The sequence below is a fragment of the Trachemys scripta genome, chromosome 2 (assembly GCF_013100865.1).
Source record: "Trachemys scripta elegans isolate TJP31775 chromosome 2, CAS_Tse_1.0, whole genome shotgun sequence".
Taxonomy (NCBI): Eukaryota; Metazoa; Chordata; order Testudines; family Emydidae; genus Trachemys; species Trachemys scripta.
The window spans coordinates 39616729-39636879 of NC_048299.1; the positions used below are offsets into that span (position 1 = coordinate 39616729).

The window sequence follows — 20151 nt, forward strand, 5'->3', positions numbered from 1 at the left end:
GCACAGCCTCTTTTCAAAATGCACTTTTTAGCCTGATGAAACTACCTTTTATAAATATGTTTGAACAAGTACACCTCTACCCCGATATAACGCTGTCCTCGGGAGCCAAAAAATCTTACCGAGTTATAGGTGACACTGCGCTATATCAAACTTGCTTTGATCCGCCAGAGTGCGTAGCCTCACCCCCCGGAGCACTGCTTTACCGTGTTATATCCAAATTCATGTTATATTGGGTTGCATTATATCGGGGTAGAGGTGTAATTATAATGTAATCAGGGATGGCCTTAGGGAAAATAGTGCCCTTGGTGAACTTGTATTTTGGCACCCCTGGGCCCACTGCCCCCCCCGGTCCCCCACCCATCCCCCGCAGGATCCCCACTCCCCAACTGCTACCTCCTTGGGCTCCTCCCCATTGTCCCTGGCCCCCACCCCATCGCCTCTGGTCCCTGCTGCCTCCCCCAACCCCTCCCCCATCGCCCCTGCTGCCTCCGCATCCATCCCCTCTGGGCTCCGCTGCCTCCCTGGGCTACCTTCCCTTTCTCCCACCCCCCATTGCCCCAAGCTCCCTTCTGCAGCCTCGCACCCTAGCCCACCCCTCTCCTTTCCTCTTGACCATGGCACCCCGGGTGGTTGTGCACCCATAAGCCTGACCCTGAATATAATGGAAAAAGCAGCTCTTATGGTAAAACTACATATTGCTAATTAACAGCGTGTGGTATTTTCCTGTTATTTTCTACATTTTTCTATTTTATTTTTACTTATGTTATAATATATTACCCAGCAAACGCCATTCTCATTGATTCAGGCTTTCTGCTTGCTTTCAGACAGCTATTTTGATATGTATGTAGATTTTCAAGATGAATTTTCTGCTAATTCCTTTCTGGCACAGATACATTAGATTAATCTCAAATAATCTGGCCTGACCTCTGTGAAGACCCATGTTTATGTGTGTGATCCACTTACAGCCTGTGGGTGCTGTCTGCTGATTTCTGCCAGACAAAACCTAGAATTATCTGCTCCAATGTTGGAGTCTTCTTGTAGCAGGGATTAATCTGTTGACTTTTAAGATTTTGTATTACTGCATATATGCAAACCTAAAAGAAATAAAAGTACATGCTTCTATAGCACCTTTTGTCTGAGGCTCTATAATTACTTTACAAATTCACACTTTAAATGAAGTATTCACATTTTAAGTGACTTGCCCAAGATCATACAGTGGGCTCTCTTCCTGCAAGATATAAGTAACTCTCATTGACATCAGTTAATTGCTAGCTAAAACCGCTTTAGAAACCCACAATCCTCAATTAAGAATTGTGGAAAATATAATTAACTTAATATTCTGATTGGGATGAGATCTTAATCACCATCCTGTTACCTTCTGTATTGACTTTCATAAATACCATAATTCTAGCATGCTATAATGATATACTCGCCTTGATAACACCTGATGGTACCACAGCTAATTCGTATATATAAACTAACCCTACAAACAGCAATTAAGACCACAATTCAGCAAAGAGCATGTGCTTAACTTTAAACTGTTAGCAGTCCCAATGAAGTCAATGGGACCACTCACAGACTTTAAATTAAGCTTCTGCTTATGTGCTTTGCTGAATGGGGGCTTAATTAACTAAATTCCATGTCTTAGATACATACAGTTCATTTCTGTGAAAACATGTTTCTTCTGTTAGGTAAGACAATGAGATTTATATACACAGTCATGCATAGTCTGAACATCAGTAAAAGTATAAATGAATGCAATCACAACCTGTACTTTTCTAGGGCTTGGCCTACACTACAGTTAGGTCAGCAGTTCATGTTGGCCTCACTATGTCAGTGTCTACACTACAGCTTTGCTCCCGCTGTTGTAAGTGCCCTACGACATAGTAAGTGCACCTCCACGAGAGGCGTAGGGCTTATGTTGGTGTAGTTAGGTTAGGGTGACGCAGTGTCTGTATAGACTGCACTACTTACATCAGATGTTGGCTAAAATCTTGTCAGTTTCACAGCTCCCTGCACCTGACTCAGCTTGGGCTGTCACCCTGGGGCGGATGGGGGACTCCGCCCCAGATTCCAGCTCCAGGTGGGCTGCTGCCCAGGCTCCCCTCTTCCTGCCAGGAGCTCTGCTGCCCCCCAGGATCCTGGCTCCCAGTGAGCTGCTGTCCCCCCCCCCCCCCAGGCCCCTGACTCCCAGTGAGCTGCTGCCCAGGCTCCCAGACGAGATGCTGCCCAGGCTCTCTGCTCCAAGCCTGGCTGCCAGGCACTGAGAGCCTGGGCTCCCAGTTCCCCACAGAGATCTTAGAGGGTGGTTGCTCTGAGTGGAAACAATAGCAGCGTGAAATTGACAAGGGGGGCTGCAACTGTGAGACCTGTGTGGCTGTCAGTGCCCCATAATGCCCCTCTTCAGCCAGTGCAAGCACTCCTGGTGAGGACATGCTTCACTGGCTGGAGGATAGTGTGGACATCAACAGCTGATTGAATTACTGCGGTGGCTGTAGCTTACAGTGTACATAAGCCATAGCACTCCCTGCAAAGGAGTAACTTTCTTTCCTAGCTTGATCTGCCTTTCCAACTGACAGTAAGGACCCTCTTCTGCAGCCTGACTCATGATGAGTAGCACTTACTCCCTTGATTTCAATGGGTCTACTCCCAGGAGTATGTACTACTCTATGAGAATAGAGGATGAAGAATCTGATCCAAGTGTTGGCCAATGCTCAGGCGTTACTAAGGAATGTATATGTACATAATCTTCCTAGCCTAAAATGAAAGTCATTTTAGCTACATTATATTACATTGTGAGATACACACACACACACACACACACAAATACTGTGAAGAATAGAATTGGGCGATAGAAGGAGAAAAATGCTGTTGAATATTCAAGGGACTGCAGCTATTGATTTCTCAAGTTCTGACAAATATTCCAGGTTTTTTGGCATGTTAAACAGAATGGAAACAACTCTGAATAGAAGTGTCTGTCTTTTGAGGACTCAATTCTAAGGCTGGTTGGAACATTTTCAGAAAAATATCATTTCATCAAAGTTTTCATCAGGGCAGAGAAAGACATTCCCTCACGCTCTGTAGTCTAGGGGTTAGAGCACTGGCCTGGGATGTTGGAGACCCTTGCTATGCCTGATTCAGAGTGATATAGGATGAAAGCAGAAGAGGGACTTGCACTTGGGTCTTCCACATCCCAGGCCAACGCCCTGACCACCAGGCCCACATCTCCCCCAACCCTCCTTCCTGAATTGAAAAGCTCAAATTTTGGTCTGAAAATGGACATTTCAATACAAACGTTTTTTCCAAAACATTCAAAATGTGTTGATTTTGTTCCAAAGCAGAATGAAAACAAATTTTGAAAGTTTGAAAGTTGCTACAAAACAGAACTGTCATCCTTTGGTCAGCTCTACTCAATTCATTGTAGGATTTCCCAACCTAGATAAGAAAATTAGAGGACACTCCCTGAGCTCCCCATCCCCTACAATGGATGGAGTCTTCGAAGACAAACAGAGACACTTCCATTCCCTGAGCCCTAGTGTCGAAGAGGAGTTGGGGAAGGAAGTAGATCTAAAAATCAAATATCTCCCAAGTGCCTCTTTGAGGCTGCACTAACAGCCATGGAACAACTTAAATGCTGATCTGAAGTCTGGAGTAAAGGATTCCTTCCCCATCCCAGCTTGCATGGTTCTGCTGAGTACAGAGCCAGAAACAGCATTTGTGCCTCAGTGTAGAGAGCACTGAATTTCTGAAGGAAAACTACTTCATAATATCATTCTAATCACTACTACTAATTAGAAAGAAGAGTAAATCACTAAAGAAACAAGTTGTGTTAAATAAAATGAAAAAGAATAATTTAAAATCAAATTTTGCAGAAAGCTGCCAACTTGTCAAACTGAGGGAGCAGGCACAGGAAATGAATGAATCAGAGCTTTGCCAAAATTATTAGGTTAGCTCTAATCTTTTTAAAAATACATATAGTTACTAGTATAGCAGCTAAAATAATACGACTTGAATGTGCACTTCCTACATGTGCCAATGGCAGGCTGCATTTCCTGAATCCTAACTTGCTTTCAGAAAGCACCAGTAAAATGTCCACTCCCATGGAGAGAAAGAGAGAAGAGGCAAGCTCTGGTCTGGAGATATTGAAACAATGATGGGAATTTCTAAAAATTGTTTTGAAATTATTCTTTGTACTACGGTAGCACCTAAGAGCCCTAGTCATGGGCCAGAATCCTATTGTGCTGCTGTATGGTCTCTGAAAATTAAATGAGTGTATACACATTTTGATACAGCAACTATTATTTCTCTATATAACGTGCAACTAAGGACTGCAGTTTTTCATTATCATCTTGACACAGCTACCTAGAGTTTATTATAGTAACTCTAGGTGAACCTTTACAGAGCACTGTACAGTGCACAAAGTATCATCCTCGTGTTTAATCTGCTACTAAACACTAGTGCAGTAGTTACTGTCCCTAGAGGTATGACTGAGTGCTATGGGACTCACTGGTAAAAAGACCAGGAATAAGTCCTGCAGTCCTTACCCAGGCAAAGCCTCCACTGAGTTCAACAGACATTTTGCCTGAATACCAATGGCAGGATTTGGACCTTTGTTGGTTTCCCATCTGGAACTTGCACTGCTGTCATTGTGTCGTTATAATAGTCTTGTAATGAGAAGTCTCCCTAGGCTGGAATTGGTTGTTTCCTGTGGTAATCTCATATTGCTAAAACATAATAATTACATAAACATAGTCTCCACATGTCTGCAATCGTTTTGACTTAGTAAGCACATTTTAACAGTACTTACACAGAGTCTCTCTAGACTCGCACGGAAATCATTTTATTGTCATTACATTACAATGTGAGATTATAACAACACTAAATCCAGATTGCTGTGACAGAAAATGTATGAAATCTAATAGGTATGGCTCAGTAGCTATTTGTTACATTTTAAAAAAGATCAATTCACTTTCTGTTTGGAAATAAGGGTTGCCTTGTTCCACCATGAGCATTATAATAGAATCTTTCCTTACATAATCATACGAACACAAGAAATGTGACGTAACACAGGTTACGTATTTATGTACAAATAGAGGCAAATGCTTTAAAGGTCCAATCCTGCACCTAATGATTTCAGTGGAACAGGGAGAAGCCTAAATATATAGAAACATTTCATACATGAATAATAAATTAACCTAGTAGATTTCTGGAAGAATTTAAGAGACATGCATACTAGTTAGCGCTAACATCAAGCAGCAGTTTTGTAATACTATTTGTTCTCACTGTGTTACTGGCACTTTTAAAAATATCGTATGTGTGTATATAAACAAATTATGCAGCCCACCCTTGCTGTAGGAAACTATACAAATAAAATGTAACAGCACAGAGAAGCATGCTATTGTTTGCATTACTGCAGAGTCTAGCAAAATCAATGATTCTCTTGTAGCTAGGAGTATGTATCTGATATCATTTAGTCACCCCTAAATATTTGGCTCAGTACAGCAGAGTAATCTTAGAACATTAAGAAAATTACTGAAGTTATCACACATCCCAATATCTATCTTAGAGTTTTATACTGCTGCCCAGCACTGTAGTATCTGAGTGCCTTCCACGTAAAATCAATAGCAACAGTGAAGTCCCTAGCAAACTTCATGGAGTCTTTGGTACTTTTCCCTTTTCAGGGTAACAAATCTGCTTGGGGTAGGGTTTGTATTTTTGATTTTTTTAATATACATTTTAATAATTCTCCCCGTTCCTTATTTTTTCCCCTCTGGTTAGTAAAGGTTTATTGGGTTGAAGAGGGTGTCAGTATTGTGTCATTTTTATGGTTGAAAGGCTTTCTCAAAGAGGAAGTTTTTGCAGCAGTTCCTAAGGATAAACTCTGGATTTGCCTGTTCTCTTCAGGAAGTTTGTTCCTTAGCCAGATCCCCTTCGCCAACAATGCTTTGGCCCCAGCTCTCACATGCCTCATCCTGGGCTTTGTGTCCCAGAAGAACATAGCTGTCACTGTGGTTCACAGATTAAAATTCAGTCTTTAATGTATCTAGAACTTGATCCATTTATTGCTTTGAAAATGGGGACCTGATGCTAACTGGTCATGCAAGCTTAATGCAGAGTTCAGCAGGATCCAAAGACATCACACCACTTTGATGAATAGGGATGTGTGACACTGAGCTAGAGAGGGTTAGGCAACCAGCAGGCTAAAGTGGCCTAAAGATCAACCTTTAAGAACATATTAGGAAAGTACTGAAATGGTAAACAGGACCATTCCTTGCAGATAATTATCAAAGCCATGTTAAATGGACAAGAGTTCTGTATTGTTAGAGAGTTAGAGGTAAATACTAAGGGCTGGTCTACACTAAAGCTGTAAGTCCACCTAAGTTATGCAACTTCAGTTAAGTAAGTTATGTAACTGAAGTTGATGTAATTTAGTCGATTTACAGCAATGTCTACACCACCAACTTCACCTCTGTTAGAGGCGGAGGGTGAGTACAGATGGCTCTCCCACCAACTTCACCTCTGTTAGAGGCGGAGGGTGAGTACAGATGGCCACAGGAGAGTGCTCTGCCATCATAAGAACATAAGAATGGCCGTACTGGATCAGACCAAAGGTCCATCCAGCCCAGTATCCCGTCTACCGACAGTGGCCAATGCCAGGTGCCCCAGAGGGAGTGAACCTAACAGGTAATGATCGAGTGATCTCTCTCCTTCCGTCCACCACCACCCTGTGACAAACAGAGGCTAGGGACACCATTCCTTATCCATCCTGGCTAATAGCCGTTAATGGACTTAGCTTGTCTTCACCAGACCCACTAAATCGACACCGCTGCATCGATCGTAGCACTGCTGAGTTAGCCAGAAGTATAGACAAGCCCTGATTGTATTTATCTATGTTTACCTATATCTGTTAGGAGTTTAACAATGTGGTCTAATTATCATGTAGATGCTAAACTTTGGTTCCTGTCTATAATATTTCATTACTATAGCCTATTGATTCAGTGATCAAAAAGGAACATTAGCAATTAGATAAAACTTGGATGTAACAAAATCATTTTTTATTTCTCTTTGAAGTTTATAGTAAACTATCTATGAACCTTTGAATGGCAAATTGCCTTATGCTAATCAATGCAACTAATTACCTGTATATACACAGGAAATAGGAATTGACTTCAAAGCAACCATGTATATTACCTATTCTTCACCCAAGGAATGTCCACTGTGTTATCTGTGTCAAGAGACTAGAGTAGCCTGCCAGAGATCTATATAAGAACTCTAGGGCCTGATCCTGTCATCTCAAGTCTGCTTGAACTTTACCAGGGAAAATTTGAGTCGCAAGACTGAGGTCTCCAGCTCCAGTCTGATTACCCTACTATTTCTCATGGAAGAATTTAAACAGATTCTGCGCATGGGTTGTCTATTGGATTATGATCTATGGAATTGATTCTGGAAGAACTTTCTACAAATCAACAGCTCACCATCACTACTATGAAACTGACCTTTACTCAAGAACTTTACTCATATCTGTATGTGTAACGCTCTTTAACCACCATAACTCTTTCTTTTCTTTTTAATAAATCTTAGTTAATAAGAATTGGCTAAAAGAAGAACAGGAGTACTTGTGGCACCTTAGAGACTAACAAATTTATTAGAGCATAAGCTTTCGTGGACTACAGCCCACTTCTTCGGATGCATATAGAATGGAACATATATTGAGGAGATATATATACACACATACAGAGAGCATAAACAGGTGGGAGTTGACTTACCAACTCTGAGAGGCCAATTAATTAAGAGAAAAAAAACTTCTGAAGTGATAATCAAGCTAGCCCAATACAGACAGTTTGATAAGAAGTGTGAGCATACTTACAAGGGGAGATAGAATCAATGTTTGTAATGGCTCAGCCATTCCCAGTCCTTATTCAAACCGGAGTTGATTGTGTCTAGTTTGCATATCAATTCTAGCTCAGCAGTCTCTCGTTGGAGTCTGTTTTTGAAGTTTTTCTGTTGTAATATAGCCACCCGCAGGTCTGTCACTGAATGACCAGACAGGTTAAAGTGTTCTCCCACTGGTTTTTGAGTATTTTGATTCCTGATAATTGGCTGTAACTGTGCATTTGGGTAAAATCTGAAATACTCATAAACCTGGTGGGTAATGTGTTCGATCTCTTACATAAGAACATAAGAATGGCCGTACCGGGTCAGACCAAAGGTCCATCTAGCCCAGTCCAGTATCCTGTCTACCGACAGTGGCCAATGCCAGGTACCCCAGAGGGAGTGGACCGACAGGCAATGATCAAGTGATCTCTCTCCTGCCATCCATCTCCATCCTCTGACAAACAGAGGCTAGGGACACCAATCCTTACCCATCCTGGCTAAAAGCCATTAATGGACTTAACCACCATGAATTTATCCAGTTCTCTTTTAAACGCTGTTATAGTCCTAGCCTTCACAACCTCCTCAGGTAAGGAGTTCCACAAGTTGACTGTGCGCTGCGTGAAGAAAAACTTCCTTGTATTTGTTTTAAACTTGCTGCCTATTAATTTCATTTGGTGACCCCTAGTTCTTGTATTATGGGAATAAGTAAATAACTTTTCCTTATCCACTTTCTCCACATCACTCATGATTTTATATACCTCTATCATACTCCCCCCTTAGTCTCCTCTTTTCCAAGCTGAAGAGTTCTAGCCTCTTTAATCTCTCCTCATATGGGACCCATTCCAAACCCCTAATCATTTTAGTTGCCCTTTTCTGTACCTTTTCTAGTGCCAGTATATCTTTTTTTAGATGAGGAGACCACATCTGTACGCAGTATTCGAGATGTGGACGTACCATCGATTTATATAAGGACAATAATATATTCTCAGTCTTATTCTCTATCCTCTTTTTAATGATCCCTAACATCCTGTTTGCTTTTTTGACCACCTCTGCACACTGCGCGGACATCTTCAGAGAACTATCCACGATGACTCCAAGATCTTTTTCCTGACTTGTTGTAGCTAAATTAGCCCCCATCATATTGTATGTATAGTTGGGGTTATTTTCTCCAATGTGCATTACTTTACATTTATCCACATTAAATTTCATTTGCCATTTTGTTGCCCAATCACTTAGTTTTGTGAGATCTTTTTGAAGTTCATCACAGTCTGCTTTGGTCTTAACTATCTTGAGCAGTTTAGTATCATTTCCAAACTTTGCCACTTCACTGTTTACCCCTTTCTCCAGATCATTCATAAATAAGTTGAATGGGATTGGTCCGAGGACTGACTCTTGGGGAACACCACTAGTTACCCCTCTCCATTCTGAGAATTTACCATTAATTCCTACCCTTTGTTCCCGGTCTTTTAACCAGTTCTCAATCCATGAAAGGACCTTCCCTTTTATCCCATGACAACTTACTTTACTTAAGAGCCTTTGGTGAGGGACCTTGTCAAAGGCTTTCTGGAAATCTAAGTACACTATGTCCACTGGATCCCCCTTGTCCACATGTTTGTTGACCCCTTCAAAGGACTCTAATAGATTAGTAAGACATGATTTCCCTTTACAGAAATCATGTTGACTATTGCTCAACAGTTTATGTTTTTCTATGTGTCTGACAATTTTATTCTTAATTATTGTTTCGACTAATTTGCCCGGTACTGATGTTAGACTTACCGGTCTGTAATTGCCGGGATCACCTCTAGAGCCCTTTTTAAATATTGGCGTTACATTAGTTAACTTCCAGTCATTGGGCACAGAAGCCGATTTAAAGGACAGGTTACAAACCTTAGTTAATAGTTCCGCAACTTCACATTTGAGTTCTTTCAGAACTCTTGGGTGAATGCCATCTGGTCCCGGTGACTTGTTAATGTTAAGTTTATCAATTAATTCCAAAACCTCCTCTAGTGACACTTCAAACTGTGACAGTTCCTCAGATTTGTCACCTACAAAAGCCGGCTCAGGTTTGGGAATCTCCCTAACATCCTCAGCCGTGAAGACTGAAGCAAAGAATCCATTTAGTTTCTCCACAATGACTTTATCGTCTTTAAGCGCTCCTTTTGTATCTTGATCATCAAGGGCCCCACTGGTTGTTTAGCAGGCTTCCTGCTTCTGATATACTTAAAAAACATTTTGTTATTACCTTTGGAGTTTTTGGCTAGCCGTTCTTCAAACTCCTCTTTGGCTTTTCTTATTACATTCTTGCACTTAATTTGGCAGCATTTATGCTCCTTTCTAATTCCTTCCCTTTCTTGGGATTAGTAGAACTTTATATGTGGTGAACAAGATTTTCAGAAATCCTCATCATATTTAACTTGGCTTCTGGGTGGAAGCCCAGGGCTGGATTGCTTTAAGGGAGCTGTATTTTTGGCTTCTGGGTATTTTGTAAGATATCGCAGAAGCTGCTTAGTTGCTGACTCGGTGAATCTACTTATTAGAATAACCACCAGTTTTGGGGTATGTCTGCCTCATTCTTTATAGTTTGCCCTGACTGAGCATTCCGTGTGGCCCCTCTAGCAACCATGCCCACAGGATGTATGCTTTCACTGGAAGATGAAGGCTACGTCTCGACTAGTTCTTCTGAGTGTTTCCCCTTTCTGACCAGCATTGCTTCAGTCTTGCCTGGGTTCATCTTCAGCCAACCATTCTTCATCCAAAAGTTGATTTCTTCTAGACCTTCTGACACGTCAGTAGTGGCAGTGGTTGCATCAGCTTAGAACAGGATATATAGCTGAGTATCATCAGCATTCCACTGGCAGCTGGGCCAAGGGCATCTTGCTAGCTCTCCCTCAGTCTCATATAGGTACTAAAGAGAAGAAGGAATACTATGGATCCTTTTGGAGAGAAGGAGCAGTTATCCACCACCACTCCCTGAGTTCTGCTGGAGAGGAAAGATTGGAGCCAATATTGTGTTGGGCCATCTACAACTGCTACATCATGTAGGCATGTTAATAATACCTTAGGGTACACTTTGTCAAAGGCTGCAGATAGGTTCAGTAGCCTGTGTTCACAGCCATAAGAAGGTTGTCTTTTAGCGCCACTATGTTGTACCTTGATCCGAAACCTTGGTAACAGGCATCTGGAATGTTGGCTGACACTGGAGCTTGATGATTACTATTTTCTCAGTTACTTTGTCCATGAATGGGAGGTTGGAGATGGGACAGTTAATGGTTGGTGTAGTTGGTCTTCACAGCCTTTTACCAGCCAAAGGGGCATAGATCCATTTCACAGGTCATGGCTCTAATATTTTCAGGGTTTCTCGATCTTCAAAACATGTAATGGGGAGAAGCGAGTAGCGGCGCGTTCGGGGGATAGTGGAGGTGAGCTGGGGCCGGCGGGCACGGGGAGTAACTCTTGGGGGGGCAGGGAACCACTTCCTGCCCCAGCTCACCCCTGCTCCACTGCCGCCATCCCCCGAGCTTGCCACAACTCCCCTTCTCCCCCCTCCCTCTCCGGCTTGCTGCGAGGGAGCGGAGGTGAGCTGGCGGGAGGGAGGGAGGGGTGGCAATTTTTTGACGGCCTAGGGGCGGCAAATTTATTAATCTGCCCCTGCTTCTCATAAAGAAACTAGGGAAATATTACCTAGATAGAGCTATTATAGGGTGGGTGCATAACTGGATGGAAAACCGTTCTCAGAGAGTTGTTAACAGTGGTTCAGTCAAGTGGGGTCCCACAAGGATCCGTTCTGGGTCCAGTTCTGTTCAATATCTTCATCAGTGATGTAGATACTGGCATAGAAAGTACACTTATAAAGTTTGTGGACGATACCAAGCTGGGAGGGGTTGCAAGCGCCTAGAAGATAGGATTAAAATTCAAAATGACCTGGACAAACTGGAGAAATGGTCTGAAGTAAATAGGAAGAAATTCAATAATGAAAAATGCAAAATATTCCACTTAGGAAGGAACAATCAGCTGCACACATACAAAATGGGAAATGACTGCCTAGGAGTGAGTACTGCGGAAAGGGATCTGGAGGCCATAGTGAATCACAAGCCAAATATGAGTCAACAATGTAACACTGCTGCAAAAAAAGCAAACATCATTCAGGGATATATTATCAGGAGTATTGTAAGCAAGACATGAGAAGTAATTTTTCTGCTCTACTCTGCGCTGATTAGGCCTCAACTGGAGTACTGTGTCCAGTTCTGAGTGCCACATTTCAGGAAAGATGTGGGCAAACTGGAGAAAGTCCAGAGAAGAACAACAAAAATTATTAAAGGTCTAGAAAACATGACCTACGAGGGAAGATTGAAAAAATTGGATTTGTTTAGTCTGGAGAAGAGAAGACTGAGAGGGGACATGATAACAATTTTCAAGTACATCAAAGGCTGTTAAAAGGAGGAGGGAGAAAAATTGTTCTCCTTAACCTTTGAGGCTAGGACAAGAAGCAATGGGCTTAAGTTGCAGCAACGGCAGTTTAGGTTGAACATTAGGAAAAATTTCCTAACTATCAGGGCAGTTAAGCACTGGAATAAATTGCCTAGGGAGGTTGTGGAATCTCCATTATTGGGGATTTTTAAGAGCAGATTAGAGAAATGCCTGTCAGGGATGGTCTAGCTAATCCTTTGTCCTGCCATGAGTGCAGGGGACTGGACTAGATGACCTCTCAAGATCCCTTCCAGTCCTACCATTCTATGATTATTCACTTTCTTATACCCTATTCCTGTAAGCTGTTTCACATGAGAAGGCCCTGTGTCTGTGCATAGCTCCACTGCTGTCAATAGGGATCCACACAGGTGCAGAGGTTCACCAACATGGAACAGTTTGCCAGATCTGGGCCTTAGGTTTTAAGCTTTTTCTGGGAAAGGATTACATCTACCTTCCCATGCTTGTACAATGCCCTGGTACTGGTTCTGTAACTTTGATTGGTGCACCAGGAGTATAAATAGTACTAATAACAACAACTAATAATACCACTGCTTCTAAACAACAAGAGGCTGGCCTGATCAGGCTGCCACCTGCTTTCCCATGTCTTCAGGCCTCTTTCCAGTTATTGTCGAATCCCTGATCCATCAGTATTCATGCAAGAACTGGCCAAGGAAACTTACTATTACTCCTTAGTTTCATATCACCGGATGTTACTGCACTTTGCTTGGACACCCGAACTCCAGGATGGAAAAGGAAAGCAGTACAGAAGAACTGTGGTGGCCAAAACTTTGAGACAGGAAGAAAATGGGGGGCGGGAGGAAGGTAAGTTAAGAATTGAGCATCTCATGACACAGGCAAGTATTTTTCCAAGAGTACAGTAGCACAACCTCTGTGTCCTAGGCAGTGTTAATTTTCTGTGACCGACCAAGGTTCTTTAGAACCTCTTGCTCTTCAGGCCTACCTGAATAACATGTAGCCACCTCTTTCAGTAAGGGAAGATTACAGCTGTCAAGATCCACACCAGAGTTTTAATTGATAGTGGAGAGTTTTCAGCTTCCCATCTGTCATAGGGTATACAGACCATGGCAAGAAAACGTTAACTGCCTTTCATTTTAGAATACTGCCTCAGCTGTCTCTAGTCCAGCTTTTCTCAAATGCGGCCACCGCTTGCGGCCAAAGCCTCCTGGGATGTTATGGGGGGTGGAAGGGAGGGGCAAAGTAGCAGCCCCTCCCTGTTGCTCCTGGATGCACTGCCTTGGTGTTGATTGCTGAGGCCACCAGCAGTGGTTGGGCCCTGCTCCCCCTGTGGAGACACCTGGGGCACAATACTCGAGAACCAGGCAACCGGTGAGTTTCCCAAGTTCCCAGAGGCGGTGGGGTTCAGGCTTTGGACTTCAGCCCTGAGGTAGTGCAGCAGCAAGGCAGCAGACTCTGGCCACAGGGTTTTGGGCTCCAGCCCCGCACCCACCCCCATTGCCCTTGGCTCCCGCTGCCTCCCTCGATCCCCCATCCACGGCTTAATTTGTCCCCAGGCTTGACAGGGCTGAGTAGATCTGCTATGAAAAGCAATACTTGTATGCTTGTTAATATTACTTTTCACAACAGACTTATTAGCTAGCAATAAATAAATTACAATAATTTGGACACGTATATGTACATATTTATTAGTTTTTCCTAAAGCTAATTAAGTATTGTAGGAAGAAGTGTGAGAGCGGCCACCAGCAAGAGTTGGTGGCCGCACTCTGAGGCCACCAAAAAATTTGTCCTGAGAACCCCTGAGTCACTGCAGAGATAGTCAGAAGAGAACAGAAACAGCTGGGGAAATTGAAAGGACCCTCTCCTTATACTTCCATATAAGGGATCAATTCTGAAAAAGCAGAAGTAGGAAGTCACAGTTCCTTATAAGTCCTTAGCAGGGCTGAGTCCAGGAAACAGCTTGGTTCTTTGGTCCACTTTCTCCAGAGAAATTGGCTGAGAAATGCCACCCTATGGGCTAGTCTACACTACAGGGAGGATCGATCTAAGTTACGCAACTTCAGCTATGTGAATAATGTAGCTGAAGTTGATGTACTTAGATCTACTCACTGCAGTGTCTTTACTATGGTGTGTCAATGGGAGACACTCTCCCGTAGATTCCCCTTGGCTTCTTGTCGAGGTGGAGGACCAAAGGTGCCGCTAGAGTGATCAGCGGTCTTAGCGGTCAATTTATCGCATCTATACTAGACACGATAAATCAATTCCCGCTGGATCGATCACAGCCCATCAATCCGGCCGGTAGTGTAGACAAGCCCTATGTATTAAACTCCCAAAGAGAGTGAAATGTGGGAGTAGCATTAGGAGTGATTTTTCACATGCTTATCTCTTGAGATTTGGCTGAGCTTGAAACTATGATCAAGGAAAAGTGGGGAAACTTTCCCCCCCTCTGGTTTAATCCTAAAGAGGTGGGACTCTGTTAGACCCCCAACATCTGGGATCAACTGATAAAACCTGCCCCTCTTAGACCACAAAATACCTACCTTGTGTTCTGACTGGTATTTGATCTTGCCCTATTGTATGGATACCATCTTAGTCCTAAATCAAAGGAGAAAAAATACTCATGCGGTCTGGAGACACCAATCCCTTTATAGTACACTACTCACTCAGTATTCTGTACCTCCAATGTACTCTGGTTTCAGGTACCTTATAAGCAAGTGTCTCAACAGGTCTGGAAATTGATTGCTTTTTAACAATGAAGGAAGCAGTAATGCTAATTTCTGTTGCATTGGGCACTAAATTTTGTTATAAATTAGCACTAGTCACCTTTATGAAATGTAATTAAGCATCTGAATGCCATTGTTGCCATCTCTGATTATAACAACAAAAGTGAATACGACAATGGTGACACTAGGGAGAACATTATGCCTGTTTAAATCCCCAAATGCAAGAGAGGCGTTAATAATAATAACTGACATTTATGTAGTGTCTTTAATTCCATGATCCCAAAGTACCTGACAGAATAATACAAAAATGCATATTACAGGGATCACTTCATCCATCACTCAAATGCAACCACCCCACAGGCAGAAGGCTGCAACCTTTTAACACCACAGAACAGATGAGGACAGAAAATAAAGTATGCCATATGTAACAAACTACTGGGGTAACTTTAGATAGGCAGAATACAATTGTCCAACAGAAATTCAGCCCAGGCTAAGATCCCTCCTCTTGCAAGAGGTGCCATGAGAATCTTTAATGACCACAAATAGCCAGAACCTTGCTTCTATCCAAAAGATGATATTTTCAACAGCAGACTGCCCCAAAACCATGCTGGGATATTCACTTAGTTAGCCCTAATAAAAGAGGAAGAACACTACTTCCCATAACACCTAAGGTTTCCTTTAAGAGCTTGCATTCATGTACCAGCTAGGCCCAGCCCTCCTTACCTGAGTTCCCCGCTGAGATGGCTTACTTACCTATGTTGATAGCCATGCATGTCAATAAGGGTCGCACATTATAATGTGGCCATTTCCTATCACCTCCGCTGCAGAGTCCTTGGGACTCTGAAGAACTGTCTTCTGCTTCCAAAGTAACCTTCTATAGGAAAGTTGGGAGATGCCCTCACCACTGTGGGAAGCTGGGAGCTACCAGATGCTACACTATCCATTTAATGGTCTAGACACACTCTTATCGTGATATTGAGATTTTTTTTTTTTTTTTAATTCCAGACTATTTAATGGGACCCACAGAACTTTCACCTCTGCTCCTTGGCTTGTCATCTCCACATGGGAGTTACAGCAGAATAATAATCCAGATCTTTGTATGCTGACTGTAATTTAACTGCATAATGGCCTTGCAAACCTGATGACATTAGCAGTGGTGCCTTGCCCAGGTTATCAACCAGACTACTGCTTGACCTGGAAGTCTAGGGATACATCTATACTTACCCGCTGGTTCGGCAGCAAGCAATCGATCTTCTGGGATCGATTTATTGCGTCTTGTCTAGCCACGATAAATCAATCCCAGAAGTGCTCGCCGTCGACACCGGTAATCCTGCTACGCGAGAGGAGTAGGCAGAGTCGACGGGGGAGTTTGCCTGCCGCGTGTGGACCCACGGTAAGTACCTTTAAGTTCGAATTACTATACTTCGACTTCAGCTACGTTATTCACGTAGCTGAAGTTGCGTATCTTAATTCGAACTGGGGGCTTAGTGTGGACCAGCCCTAGGTTGTAAAAACTATCTGCTTCTCTGTGCCAAAGTTGAATAACTACTAGAGAGGGGGCATTCCTTCCTGATGCTTAGCTGGCCAGTGCTGCATGAGTAGCAAAGTGTAAAAACCCTAAGGACAGTGAGTCACTTTGATCACACAGTGCAGCAATTCCCTCTCATTGGTTTCACAATAATTCAACCACCATTTCTCATTCTGTCACAACATTGCTACCACCCCATTGTCATTGATTTCCTGGGCAGAGAGGTACTCACATATGCCAACTCCCAGGTTGCAGTTAGTACCCTTTTCAGTTCCTCAAACACCTATGTACTCCACTCTCCAACAGAGCTGCGTCTCTCCTGGCCAATTAGTTTTGGTTTGTGTGTTTGGCTTCTACTGCTCCAGTCATTTCCAATCCTTCTGTGTACTCCCAGCATGGTTCACTAATTCCCTTAAATGGCTTGTTTCTTAACACGTCAAAGTCCAACTGGCAGGCACCTTCTTATGCCAGAATGAGAGGTATTTCCCGTTAGCCTATCAGACATGCCCGGTCCTTCTGTGTCCTCCTTAGGCCTGGTCTACACTGGAGGGGGGAGGGGGAAAATCAACCTAAGATAACACAACTTCAGCTACGAGAATAGCGTAGCTGAAGTCGACGTATCTTAATTCGACTTACCTCCCGTCCTCATGGTGCGGGATCGATGGCCGCCGCTCCCCCGTCTGCTCTGCTTCTGCCTCTCGCCGCGGTGGAGTTCTGGAGTTGATGGCAGAGCGATCAGGGATCGATTTATTGCGTCTACACTACACTAGACGCGATAAATTGATCCCCAATAGATCAATCACTACCTGCCGATCCGGTGGGTAGTGAAGACGTACCCTTAGCTTCCTCCCCACAGTTAGAGGGATATACACATTAATAAACTTCATGCAGGGAACTGTTACTCTGCAGGCTGTGGTCCAAGCACAGGAGTGGGATCTCGGTGTACGTCCAAATCCGGATCGGCGGGTAGTGATCGATCTAACGCACACCCGTCGACTCCGGAACTCCACCAGGCGAGTGGCGGTAGTGGAGTCGACAGGGGAGCCGCGGCCATCGATCCTGCGCCGCAAGGACGGGAGGTAAGTCGAAATAAGATATGTCGACTTCAGCTACGCTATTCCTGTAGCTGAAGTTGCGTAACTTATATCGACCCCCCCCAGTGTAGAGCAGGCCAAACTCCTGATTGCTAATCTCCGGTTTGCTACTGACTCACTGTGTGAGGCGTGACACCCGGGCTAATGGCAAATACCTCTCATTCTGGCATAAGAAGGTGCGTGACGTTGGACTTTGACGTGTTAAGAAACAAGCCATTTAAGGGAATTAGTGAACCATGCTTGGGGTTACCATTCGTCTGGATTCCCCCAGACATGTCCGGCTTTTTGAGCTAAAAATAGCGTCCGGGGGGAATTTGTAAATGTCCGGACTTCACCCCCCCCCCCCCCCCATGCAGAGCGCGCGCGGCTAACAGGGCAGCCAGCCGGATGGTGCCACTTACATGGGGCTCCGACAGCCAGAGAGACCCCTCCTCCCCCCTGCAGCAGAGATCACCGCTCCATCCCTCCCTGCATTCAGAGATCGCCTCCAGCAGTCTGGAGCTCCTCCCCCACTGCTGCCCAGCGTGCCGGGACGGCTCAGGCCTGAGCAAGCTCACAGAGACATTAGGTGAAGGCCAACAACAAGGGGGCCAAGGGGTCGGAGAAGGGGCAGGGAGGTTCTGAAGGGGGCAGTCAAGAGATGAGGGGGTTGGGAGTTCGGAGGGGCTTTTGGGGGGGGGGTGGATAAGGTTTTGGGCAGTCAGGGTACAGGTAGGGTCCAGGGGGGCAGTTAGGGTGGGGGGGTCTTAGGAGGGGGCAGTTAGGGGACAAGGAACAGGAAGGCTTAGGTAGGGGGTGGGGTTCTGGAGGGCAGTTAGGAGCAGGAGTCCCAGGAGGGCGCAGTCAGGGGACAAGGAGCAGGGGGGGGGGTGTTTAGGAGTTCTGGGGGGGCTGTCAGGGGGCAGGAGTGGGGAGAGGGATCAGAGCAGTCAGGGGACAGGGAGCAGAGAGGTTTAGCTGGGGCGGGGGTTTGGGGGGGGGGGGCTGTCAGAGGGTGGGGGGGGGTTGGATGGGGCGTGGGAGTCCCAGGGGTCTGTCTGGGGTTGGGGGTGTGGATAAGGGTTGGGGCAGCCAGGGTACAGGTAGGGAGTAGGGTTCCAGGGGCCAGTTAGGATGGGAGGAGGGTCTCAGGAGGGGGCAGTCAGGGGACAAGGAGCAGGGCGAGGGTTGGGGGTTCTGAGAGGGGGAAGTGGGAGGGGCAGGGGCAGGGCTAGGGCAGGATGGGGGCGGGGCTAGGGCAGGGCTCCTCCCCTCCTCTTTTTTGCTTGCTGAAATATGGTAACTCTAACCGTGCTGTCCCAGGCCCACCCCCCTTGCTGTCCGGCGGGAGGGGCGGGCTGCTCCCACAGCCCCCCCGAGCTGGCTCCCGCTGACGGGCGAGCGGCCAAGCAGACACCGGGACTTAAAAAACAAAACCGGAGCTCAGCCCTCTTCCGACTGGGTGGCGCTGGCCGCCGCAAGGCACCCACGGCCCGACACCGGAACCACCCGAGTCCGGGCCTCAGCACCGGCTCCCGCCCATGGCGGACGAAGTTGTCCTGGGCCGACCCCCTCGCTGCCCGGCGGGAGGGGCGGGCTGCTCCGACAGCCGCCCCCCGAGCTGGCTGCCGCTGACGGGCGGGCGGCCACGCAGACACCGGGGCCCTCTACTTCCTGGGGGGCGCTCACCCGCCCTCCCCCGCCGCTTACCTCAGCGCGGGCTCCTGCGCCAGTCCGCCCGCCGACCTTCTGTCCCGCTTTCCCGCCCGGGCGTGGCTTCCCCGTCCGCGCACCCGCCCCGCAGCTGGAGGCCCTGGGCAGGGGCGGCTGCGGAGCGGCCCGGCTGGTGACGGTGGCTGGACAGCCGCCAAGGCCGGGTGTCCCCACCCGCAGCCAGCCACGGGCTCCCGCCCACTGCAGGGTGCTCGCCCTTCATGTGCCCCGGGCGTAGCAGTAGCGCATGGAGAGCCCACTGCACTGGGTGCCCTGCGCCCTGTAGTGGCACTGCGCTGCCTCGGGCCGCTTCTCTGCCCCTGAGTTCAGTGTGCCTGCTGACTGGGCCCTGTGGGCGAAGACATTGTGTCTCTGCCTCTTCCTGGTGTGTCACCAGGGTATGGTGCTACCAACCTTGTGACAATGGATTGCAGCCCCTTGCAGGGCATGGGAATCATAGACGTGTAGGTCTGGAAGGGACCTCCAGAGGTCTTCTAGTCTGATCCCCTGCCCTCACGGCAGGACTATGTAATAACTAAACCCTTCCTGGCAGGTGTTTGTCTTAAAAATGTTCAGTGATGGAGATTCCACAACCTTCCTCTGTAATTTGTGCCAGTTCTTAACTACTCTGACAGGACGTTTTTTCTAATATGCAACCTAAACCACTCTTCAGAGTAGCAGCCGTGTTAGTCTGTATCCGCAAAAAGAACAGGAGTACTTGTGGCACCTTAGAGACTAACAAATTTATTAGAGCATAAGCTTTCGTGGACTACAGCCCACTTCTTTGGATGCAAAA

At 45.6% G+C, this 20151-nt stretch overlaps 1 protein-coding gene across 2 annotated transcripts in view; it reads right to left on the reverse strand.

Moving 5' to 3' along the window:
• PTER (phosphotriesterase related) overlaps positions 1 to 19703 on the reverse strand; it is a 32459-nt gene extending 12756 nt beyond the window's left edge. Inside the window, exon 1 of one of the 2 annotated variants that reach the window (XM_034760356.1) lies at positions 19353 to 19703. The gene's annotated coding sequence lies outside the window, so the exon portion shown is untranslated. Of the gene's footprint in view, positions 1 to 14858; positions 14883 to 19352 lie in introns of those variants that run through there. The other variant, XM_034760357.1, reaches the window with a different exon arrangement.
• Positions 19704 to 20151: the final 448 nt, after the last annotated feature.